General features: G+C 38.2%; 1 long non-coding RNA gene across 2 annotated transcripts; it reads right to left on the bottom strand.

The window, feature by feature from the left end:
• Positions 1-2,214: 2,214 nt before the first annotated feature.
• Positions 2,215-9,520, bottom strand: LOC145133153 (uncharacterized). 2 transcript variants are annotated; one of them, XR_013718436.1, is made up of 3 exons: positions 9,182-9,477; positions 2,467-2,814; positions 2,215-2,362 (listed from the first exon to the last, which is right to left on the bottom strand). It is a non-coding gene; the product is annotated as an uncharacterized LOC145133153 (long non-coding RNA). The 2 variants fall into 2 exon arrangements; XR_013718435.1 differs by having other exon boundaries at positions 2,215-2,814; positions 9,182-9,520.
• Positions 9,521-11,419: the final 1,899 nt, after the last annotated feature.

The following is an 11,419-nucleotide window of genomic DNA, read 5'->3' as shown; positions in this document are numbered from 1 at the left end:
CTTCCCTAAAATACCACATACATCATATACATGAACAAATATATCAACACGTGGTTTTGTCGGGTTTGTGTCAACCCCCGAGTACGTATCAACCCCGAGTCCTTAATGACTCCATGTAACAACACATAGTTGTGTCGAGTCTGTATCAACCCTGAGTCCATAATGACTCCGAGCCCATATTGGCTCCATGCATATAACATACAATCATATCATTAATAGTCACATAAACACATACATCCTAGATATACAGATCAGTGGGCCGACATTGGTGCCTTCGACCCATCAATGTGGTAAGAAGACTCACCTCACAGAAAATGCTCAATTGTTACCGTTCTCACTATCAGAATATCGCTGCTACGCACCACATATTCAGTCAAACCAGATAAACCCTTAGCTCTTCCTCCAAACTAGGTGACTAACAAAAACTCAAGTCAAGTCAAAAGTGAACGGTCAAAGTCAATGGTCAATGTTGACTTTAGTCAACCGCCACATCGTGGCCACCTATGGCCACGTCGTGGCCCTCCAGTAAACAGTCTGTTGCGATTTTCCCCATCGCCACGCCATAGAGACCTAATGCCACGCCGTGGGCACTAGGTTTTCAACAACTTAATGGGTTAAACCTTTTTCTTCTATCCTAACAGCTCCAAAGCTCAGATCTGGTCCGAAACCAGGTCTAGAAGGATAAAGTTTCCAACTTTATTCGTTAAGACCACCCAAAAGGTCAAAATCTCAAACCCTACATCTCAAATGGGCTAAATAAGACATAACTTTCCCCATTAAGCACTTATTCTGAAAAGTCCATAACTCATTTACTCCGAATTAGTTTCTCTTATCAAAACCAACACAAAAGTTGGTGCTTTATAGACATGCATGTCCAATTCATGTCTTGAAGCCATAATGAGTAAAAAATAAGGGTTTTTCCATGGAAATCTCATGAATGGCTCAAAACCCAACTAGAAACCAGATCTAAACCAATAATTATGTCAAATGTCCCATAGATTCGTAAAGTTTTAAGTTGCAAACTTTATGAGATCTCATCACTCCAACCCACAAGAACATGAAGATTTAGGGACAAAACATAAGATCTAGAAACCTATCATGAAAAAATCGAGTCTTGGACACTTACAAAGGTCCAGAAGAGTGCCAACACAAAGGATGAGGACTAGCTTGCTGAATCATAACTCAGTTCTTCTTATTTCTTCCTTCAAAGTCTTCAAAGAACACCAAAAGGGCATAAAGTAAGAGAGGAGAATTTAGGGTTTCTCAAATCTCAAGGAGGCTGATGGAGGCTGGGGGTGAGCAAACCCTAGCCACCTCATTCCTTTAAATATGGAGCAAAACCCGAAAAATAGGGTTTGTCATTTGCCAGGTGCCACGTCGTGGCTTATATTGCCACTCTGTTACGACTTAAATGAAACACGCAGACTAAGCTAAACTTTCCATGTTGTGGCACCTCCCCACCACGTCGTTGCAAACCTTAAAATGCAAAATTTGAAAAAATAAAGTACCTCGGGTCCGGGTGTTACATAGTCTGAGGTCGACTAACAGGGCTTCATGTTCTGTTTTGTGATTCATGTCTCGAAATTGAATATGAGTTCGTATGTGATTTCTTATCATTCAGGGATTTTCAAAATTATCTATGCCTTCGAGCCCTCTTTGCTGACGACCTCGTCAGTGTATAATATATGTACCTTCTTCTTATCTGGATTTTCTGTTATCGGGACTTCGTTATCATCTTGGATTTGTGCCTTTGTATGTCCTGCTACCTCTAAAATAAAATTTAATAGTGCTTGGCCTTTGATACTAGTGAGTGGGTGGTACTCGATATCGTGCTCACCTAGTTCTATTGCACACATTGCTAGTCTTCCCGATTTTTTATAGCTTTATGAGGATCTTTTTGATCGAGAAGTTGGTTAAGGATATGGCCTTTGCTCTGATAAAAATTTATACCAGGATTTGTCTACCTTCCTTTTTTATGACAAGGACTAAGGATATGGCATCTGTAGAAGCTGAGAGATAGACTGAGAGGATTTCTCCGAGCATTAGGCTAGCTAACATAGGCAGTTTGTAAAGTGCTTCTTTAAGTTGTTCTAGAGCAGACTCGGCTCCAACCGTCCTCTGGAAGTTACTCTTATCTATGTATCCTTTAAGTTTCTAGAAGATTGGATGTTACGTCCCGATTTTCAACACAATTTTTTTTAAACATATAGAAAATACGTCCAAAAGCCCATATTTATTGAAATATCATTGTCATACATTTATTAAACATAAAATAGAGTTTTAGCGGAAGTCTAAAAACATTATTAATTTCTTTGATGCGAGTACAGTCATGCTGGAGCCTTTCCACGATCAGAAGAACATCCTGAAAAATAGTTATTCAACAACTGTAAGCTGAGGCTTAGTGAGTTTTCCCAAGATACCATATATCACAATACATATACATGCATACAATCAATGACTCACGACCTTTCGCCGATCCACCAATAATATGTGTATCTAGACTTACGGCCTGCCTGCCATTTCTTCGTCAACACACGGGTCTATAGGCTCCCAACCTGTCGCCGTTCCGCCGTCAACCCCTAACTTAACCGTAATAATTTAAATATAATAACATTTAAACACATAGAGATTACGCTTATTCTACTAGTTCAAGTATAGTAACAATAAGCACATAGAGACTATATTTTCGACTCTACTCAATGACTCAAGTATAATAACATAAAACACATAAAGACTATATTTTTACTCTACTAGCTTTCTATCCTAACATACATGGATATATATTGCAATATATAGTATAGTGAGATAATTCACCTAATTACGATAAGCACAATAAGTGTGTATCACCTAATCAAAGTATAGCTTGGAAAGTTGCGAGCGTAGCTTGCCAGAAATTCTTATTTATTATTCTTGCTCTTTAAAATTTAAAGTTCAATTTGATGAATGAAAATTAACTAAAAAGTGCCTCTATTTATACTTGAATTTGGAATCGCCGACTTAAATCCAAATAGCTTAATCATTGAAATAAAAATAACACATATTCACTAAAACTTAACACGTTTACTCCTTACAAATTGGAGATATGGATGTTTTAAAAACCAATACGTGTCATCAAATCTTGCCACAATTTCTTGATAAGCTTTAATGTTTTTCTTTAAAAGAAATTCTCACAAACACATAATATACTTTAGTAATTTAGTGTATTTTATAAAACAAATATATATATAATTTTCATTTTATAAAAATGTATTTGTATTAACATACTTATTTGATTTGACTTAACTTTATTACGTGTCCATTTTAAATTCCAAAATAATATATATATTATTCTTTTATTTATAATAACTAATAACTTAACTAATTAAACACATATATTTTATAATTACTTTTACATCTTTTCGATCGTATACATTAATAAAATTTTATATTTTATAATATCTAAATACGACCTATTTCTAAAATATAATAGATATTATTTTTGACCAATCTAACTTTAATAATCGATAATTGACGTCGTAAACTATACTTAGTTTTATTAGTCGAAAATACGGGTGTTACAACTCTTCCCCACTTACTAGGATTTCGTCCCCGAAATCTAACTAAATAATTTTGGGTAGTTGTTTCTCATCTTTTCTTCTGGTTCCCACGTCCATTCCGATCCTTTCCGGTGTTGCCACTGTACTTTTACCAAATCAATCGTCTTGTTGCGTAAGGTCTTTGTCTTCCTGTCCAAGATTGCAACTGGCTTTTCTACATAGTTTAGACGCTCGTCTACGTGAATATCATCTAGAGGTACAACTGCGGATTCATCTGCAATGCACTTTCTTAATTGAGAAACATGAAAAGTGTTGTGGATCTGGCTAAGTTCTTCTGGAAGATCCAAACAGTAGGCAACTTTGCCCACCCGAGCAGTAATTCGAAAAGGTCCGATATATCTTGGGCCTAACTTGCCCCACTTCCGGAATCTGATGACGCCTTTCCATGGTGAAACTTTAAGTAGTACAAGGTCTCCAACTAGAAACTCAAGATCCGACCGACGCCTATCTGCATAAGTCTTTTGCCGACTCTGAGTAGTTTGTAGTCTCTCTCGTACTTGTTGAATAAGCTCAGTGGTCTTGATTACAACGTCAGTGCTTCCCATAACTCGTTGACCAACTTCTCCCCAACATATTGGTGTCCTACATTTCCTCCCATAAAGCATCTCGAATGGAGGCCTACCATTACTGGAGTGAAAGCTATTGTTGTATGAGAATTCTGCCAATGGTAGATATGTATCCCAACTTCCACCAAAGTCAAGTACACATGCCCGCAACATGTCCTCAAGAGTTTGTATCGTCCTTTCACTCTGTCCATCGGTCTGGGGATGATAGGCTGTGCTTATATGTAATCATGTGCCTAGCTCATCATGGAACTTCCTCCAAAATCTGGAAGTGAAACGAACATCTCTATCAGAGATTATAGAGACAGGTACTCCATGCCGAGAGACCACTTCTTTAACGTATATATCCGCAAGCTTCTCAGCCGAGGAACTCTCCTGGATAGGCAAAAACTGAGCACTTTTAGTCAACCTATCTACTATCACCCATATAGTATCTACACCACGAGAAGTCTTTGGTAACTTAGTGATGAAATCCATTGTTATTTGCTCCCATTTCCACACTGGGATATCAAGAGGCTGTAGTTTTCCATGGGGTTTCTGATGTTCAGCCTTGACCTTTCGACAAGTCAAACACCTCTCGACGTACCATGCCACATCCCTTTTCATACAGGGCCACCAATAATTTTGTCTGAGGTCTCTATACATTTTTGTAGCTCCTGGATGAATCAAGAACTTGGACTTGTGTGCTTCGTCCATCAGTATTTGTCAGGTCCCACCAGAGTATGGAACCCAAACTCTACCATGCAAGATTAATAACCAACGACTGTCCACGCTAAATGCTGAAATATGCCCCATAATTCTTTCTCTTTTGCGGTTCTCTTCCTTTACTGCTTCATTTTGAGTTTGTTTGATTATTGCTAGGATGGGAGTGATCACAGTCATTCTTAAACACATTCCCTTTATCGGCGTACTAGTTGTCTTTCGACTTAATGCATCAGCCACGACGTTGGCCTTACATGGATGGTAAAGGATTTCACAGTCGTAGTCTTTTACTACGTCCAACCATCGACGCTGCCTCATATTTAAATTTGGCTGATCCATTAGGTATCTCAAGCTTTTATGATCTGTGTAGATGGTACACCGAACTCCATACAAGTAATGTCTCCAAATCTTGAGAGCAAAGACCACTGCTCCCAGCTCCAGATCATGTGTTGGATAGTTAGCTTCATGAGGCTTCAACTGTCTAGAGGCGTATGCGATTACCCGACCTCGTTGCATGAGTACGGCTCCAAAACCCATGATTGACGCATCACAATAAACTACCTTGTCGTCAATACCCTCGGGAAGGGCTAACACTGGAGCTTCGTATAACTTCTGCCTCAAAGTCTCAAATGCTAATTGTTGCTCAGGACCCCAACGAAAAACAACACCCTTCTTCGTTAAACGAGTCATTGGTACCGCAATCTTGGAGAAGTCTTGAATAAATCTCCTATAATATCCAGCTAATCCCAGAAAACTTCGAATTTCGAAGGGAGTAGTCGGTACCGGCCACCGCATTACTGCCTCAATCTTGGATGGATCGACCAAAATACCATCCTGGTTGACGAGATGTCGAAGGAACTGGACCTCTCGTAACCAAAATTCACACTTGGAGAGTTTTGCATACAACTTCTCCCTTCTTAGAACTTCGAGTATCTCTCTTAGATGCTCCTTATGCTGCTCGTGATTCTTTGAAAAGACCAAGATATCGTCGATAAACACGATTACCGACCGATCAATCATAGAACACACACGGTTCATTAAATCCATGAATGCGGCGGGTGCGTTAGTGAGACCGAAAGGCATCACTACAAACTCATAGTGGCCATATCGAGTTCTGAAGGCCGTTTTTGGTATATCTTCCTCCCTTACTTTCATCTGGTGGTATCCTGAACGTAGGTCAATCTTGGAAAACCATGATGCTCCTTGAAGTTGATCAAACAAGTCGTCAATCCTAGGTAGTGGATAATGATTCTTTACTGTGAGTTTGTTAAGATCCCTGTAGTCGATGCACATTCTGTGCGATCCATCTTTCTTTTTGACGAACAAAATTGGTGCTCCCCAAGGTGAACTACTCGGTCGAATGAACCCTTTGTCCATCAGATCTTGAAGTTGATTAGACAATTCTTGCATCTCTCGGGGTGCAACACAATAGGGTGATTTGGCTATTGGTGCCGCACCAGGGATTAAATCAATTTTAAATTCTACCTGTCTCTCCGGAGGCACACCAGGTAAGTCCTCAGGAAAAACATCAGGAAATTCACAAACTACTGGTATTTCTGCAAAGGTTTCCTTCTTCTTCTCCCTGGTGTCGATCACATAGGCCAAAAATCCCTTGCAACCATGTTGTAGGTATTTTCTGGCCCTTGCATCCGAACAAAATGTCGAACTTCTTTTGGAACCCTTACCTTGGATGGTTAGTTCTCCCCCACTTGGAGTCTGAACCCGTACTATTTTCTTCCTACAATCAATCAGGGCCTCAAACTGGTCTAGCCAGTCCATACCTACTATTATATTCACTTCTCGCATAGGAATGGGAATGAGATTTATCAGAAAACTAACATCGTAAATCTTTAGGGTACAGTTACGATAAACTTTTGATGCTTTAATCATTCGATCGTCAGCTATCTCGACTTTTGGAGGGTAATCTAAATGCCCTAAGGTGATATCAATGCTTTTGCTAAACTTAAGTGATACGAAGGAATGACTTGCTCCAGAATCAAATAATACTAAGGCAGGCATATAGTTGACTAGAAACGTACCAGTTACAACGTCCGACGCCACCTTGGCCTCCTCTGCCGTGAGCTGAAAAGCTCGCCCATTGGCCTTTGGAGCTTCAGCTCTGCCCTGACGCCCATATGTTATCCTCAAAGTTGCCGGTGCTGGAACTTGTATTGCACTTGTTGATTTTAGAAGGGGACATTCAGACTTGATATGACCCATCTGGTTGCAGTAGAAACAAATGCGCGTCCCCTGCATCCCCTGTTTACAGTCTCGACTGTAATGTCCCTCCTTGCCACACTTATAGCAAACCAGGGTACGACATAATCCTTCGTGTGGTTTCCCACATTTGTTACACCTAGGACCCTTCTGTCCTCCAGAACTTGAATCAACGTGCTTGAACCTTTTGTTTGGTGGATGGGACAGAGCTGGAGTGTGCCTCTTTTCCTTTCTTTGGGTATCCAACTCAGTTTCTCTTCTCCTGGCATGCTCTTGCATCTCTACTAAGGTCTTGTATTGATTGTTTGATACAAACTCCCTGATCTCCGTCTTAAGCATACTTAAGTATCGAGACATTTGCACCTGTTCTGAGGATGCATACTTCGGGAAAAACAATGCTCTTTCGGTGAACATCTTAGTGATCTCAGTCACCGATTCTGCGGTCTGTTTGAGTGACAGATATTCTTGAGCGAGTCGCTCCCTTTCTACCGGTGGGACATACTCTGCCCTGAACTTTTCAACAAATTGCTCCCACGTCACCGCATTCTTCTCAGCATGTGAATAGTTCTTAGTGACAAAGTTCCACCAGTCTTTTGCTCCCGAACGAAGAAGATTTTGTGCATATCTAAACTTCAGGTTAGCCGGACAAGCACAAGTATAGAAACATCCTTCCACATCTGAAATCCATCTCATGGCAACAATTGGATCCTTGACACCATCAAACTCTGGGGGTACGGTGTTGTTGAACTCCCGATAAGGCATTTCCTTGTCTCCAGACGGTGTGGCAGTAGAAATAGCAGCAGTGGCTGCGGCGGCAGCAGTACTAGCAACCGCAACATACTGTTCATCAAACAGGGCTATTAATTCGGTTGTGATGGATCCGAACATTTCTGGAATCATCCCCCTTACAGCTGCTGATACCGCCGCCTCTATCCAATCGCGTATATCAGTCTCGCTTGGACCTAACCCGTCCGTTCCCGTTCCAGAACCATAACCGTTTTCTCTTGTGATCATTACCATTCTGATGATATAAAATGGGAATAAATTAATATGAATATATAACTCGAAATAACAGACTCTTTCCAGTTCCTTAGTAACTTTGTGGCTTTTCTTGATTCATGTATGAATTCTGTGCTTCCGATAGGACGGGCCCATACTACTTTCCACACCTATCCATACTATATCCAAGAATTGTCCCAATGTTTCCAAGTCACTACACTTATCTACTAATAGGCATTTTCACACACCTAGTGTTACAGGGGCCAAATTATTAGTTTCCCTAGACTTTCTTCTAGGATTTTTACTAACCATACAATTAGAAATCTCTCCTAACATCAATAGTCCCCTTGTGTATGTAAATCGTACATAATCCAGGATCGGATAGACAGTCGAATAAATGATTCTACCCTAAGTCCACAACCAAACAAGGAACAGGAAGTAAGGCTGAATTAAGCATTCTAAGGCTATAAAATCCTAGTTAGGTACCATTTAAAGCATACACTTTGTAACTACAGGTTTCAAGTAGCACATAAAAGCAATCCTTAGGGCTACAAGGCACACTAGATATCAGACAATTTAAAATGCAACTCCTTTAAAGATCCTTAGCCCTTATACTAGCATGCATTTCTAATAATTCATATATCAACAAATATAAACAATATGGATATATTGGGAATCACTTTCATTTCTGAGCTCCGGCTGACTGTACGCATCCCATCCTTTCCATTTGAATAAAATTCTTTCAAAAGATATATAAAAATTATTCAGATCCTTAGTTTGAGTCTGGAATCACACAAGTGTTCATCCAATTCTCTCAAACCAGGGCTCTGATACCAACTTGTTACGTCCCGATTTTCAACACAATTTGTATTTTAAACATATAGAAAATATGTCCAAAAGCCCATATTTATTGAAATATCATTGTCATACATTTATTAAACATAAAAAAGAGTTTTAGCGGAAGTGTAAAAACATTATTAATTTCTTCGATGCGAGTACAGTCATGCTGGAGCCTTTCCACGATCAGAAGAACATCCTGAAAAATAGTTATTCAACAACTGTAAGCCGAGGCTTAGTGAGTTTTCCCGAGATACCATATATCACAATACATATACATGCATACAATCAATGGCTCACGACCTTTCGCCGATCCACCAATAATATGTGTATCTAGACTTACGGCCTGCCTGTCATTTCGTCGTCAACACACGGGTCTATAGGCTCCCGACCTGTTGCCGTTCCGCCGTCAACCCCTAACTTAACCGTAATAATTTAAATATAATAACATTTAAATACATAGAGATTACGCTTATTCTACTAGTTCAAGTATGGTAACAATAAGCACATAGAGACTATATTTTCGGCTCTACTCAATGACTCAAATATAATAACATAAAACACATAAATACTATATTTTTACTCTACTAGCTTTCTATCCTAACATATATGGATATATATTGCAATATATAGTAGAGTGAGATAATTCACCTGATTACGATAAGCACAATAAGTGTGTATCACCTAATCAAAGTATAGCTTGGAAAGTTGCGAGCGTAGCTTGCCAGAAATTCTTATTTATTATTCTTGCTCTTTAAAATTTAAAGTTCAATTTGATAAATGAAAATTAACTAAAAAAAAATCCTCCATTTATACTTGAATTTGGAATCGCCGACTTAAATCCAAATAGCTTAGTCGTTGAAATAAAAGTAACACGTATTCACTAAAACTTAACACGTTTACTCCTTACAAATTGGAGATATGGATGTTTTAAAAACCAATACGTGTCATCAAATCTTGCCACAATTTCTTGATAAGCTTTAATGTTTTTCTTTAAAAGAAATTCTCACAAACACATAATATACTTTAGTAATTTAATGTAATTTATAATATATATATATATATATATATATATATATATATAATTTTCCTTTTATAACAACATATTTGTTTGATTAACATACTTATTTGATTTGACTAACTTTATTACGTGTCCATTTTAAATTCCAAAATAATATATATATTATTCTTTTATTTATAATAACTAATAACTTAACTAATTAAACATATATATTTTATAATTACTTATACATCTTTTCGATCGTATACACTAATAAAACTTTATATTTTATAATATCTAAATACAACCTATTTCTAAAATATAATAGATATTATTTTACGACCGATCTAACTTTAATAATCGATAATTGACGTCATAAACTATACTTAGTTTTATTAGTCGAAAATACGGGTGTTACATTGGAATGGCCTTTTCGACTAATTTGGTGATAAAGCGACTTAACGTTGTCAGATTACCATTTAGGTCTTGCATGTCTCGTAGGGTGTGTGCGGTCTTAGTATCTACTAGTTCTTCTACCTTGTCGTGACTTGTTTGAATTCCTTCTTTTGCAACGTAGTATCCCATGAACTGTTCCTCTTCAACCCCGAATGTGAACTTTCCTAGGTTTAACTTTATTTCGACCTTTTTGAGGGTTTTGAAGATTTCTTCAATATCACTGAGCAAGGTTGATTCGTCCGGGCTCTTGATGACCATGATATTGATATATACCTCCACATTATGGCCTATTTGGTTAGATAAGATGGTATAAAACAGTTGTTGTTACGTGGCTCCAACATTCTTTAGGCTAAAAGGCATTTTTTGTAGCAAAATATGTCTTGGTATGTGTAGAAAGCTATTTTCTCATCTTCTTTTTTCATAAGGATTTGGTTATAAACCATATAAACGTCAAGAAATAATTACCATTTGAAGCCATGGAGTGATTTGAATTTATAATCGATTTCTAGCAAAGTATAGCAGTCATTGAGGTATGCTCTGTTTAGTTCGGAGTAGTCGATGCATATGTGCCAACTGTCATCATGCTTTTTAACCATGACGAGATTTTCAGTCCATGTTGGGAAGTTGCTTCTCTAAGTATTTCTATTTCATTGAGATTGGCTACCTTTTATATTAATCACCTTATTTCTATCCCCTCTTTTTTGTTTGATTTCTTTGTTGCCTGGCTTGATGTTCAGGTCGTGCTCTATGACGTTCCTATTGAAACCCACCATGTTGGTGGGCTTCCATGCCAACATGTTTTGGTATTTCCTCAGTAGTTCCAAAAGTGCTTCCCTCGTTTACGTAGGTAGGTGTATTCCGACTCTGACCAGTTGCTCAGTATTCGAAGAAGCGCCTGTCACACATTTGATTAAAAGTGTGGCCAAAGGTCATTGACAAAAGGTAGAAATTGTTTTTGGATACATTTAAATTAGTTTGTGTGGTAATTGTATAAATAATTTAAACTTTAACCACTCTTAATTATAACAAGTATGCCCATTATTACCCAC

Source organism: Lactuca virosa, chromosome 8, assembly GCF_052849685.1.
Source record: "Lactuca virosa cultivar CGN04683 chromosome 8, Lactuca_virosa_CGN04683_v6, whole genome shotgun sequence".
Taxonomy (NCBI): domain Eukaryota; kingdom Viridiplantae; phylum Streptophyta; class Magnoliopsida; order Asterales; family Asteraceae; genus Lactuca; species Lactuca virosa.
Note: the sequence above shows the minus strand (reverse complement) of the source record. Positions and strands in the feature narration are given on the sequence as shown.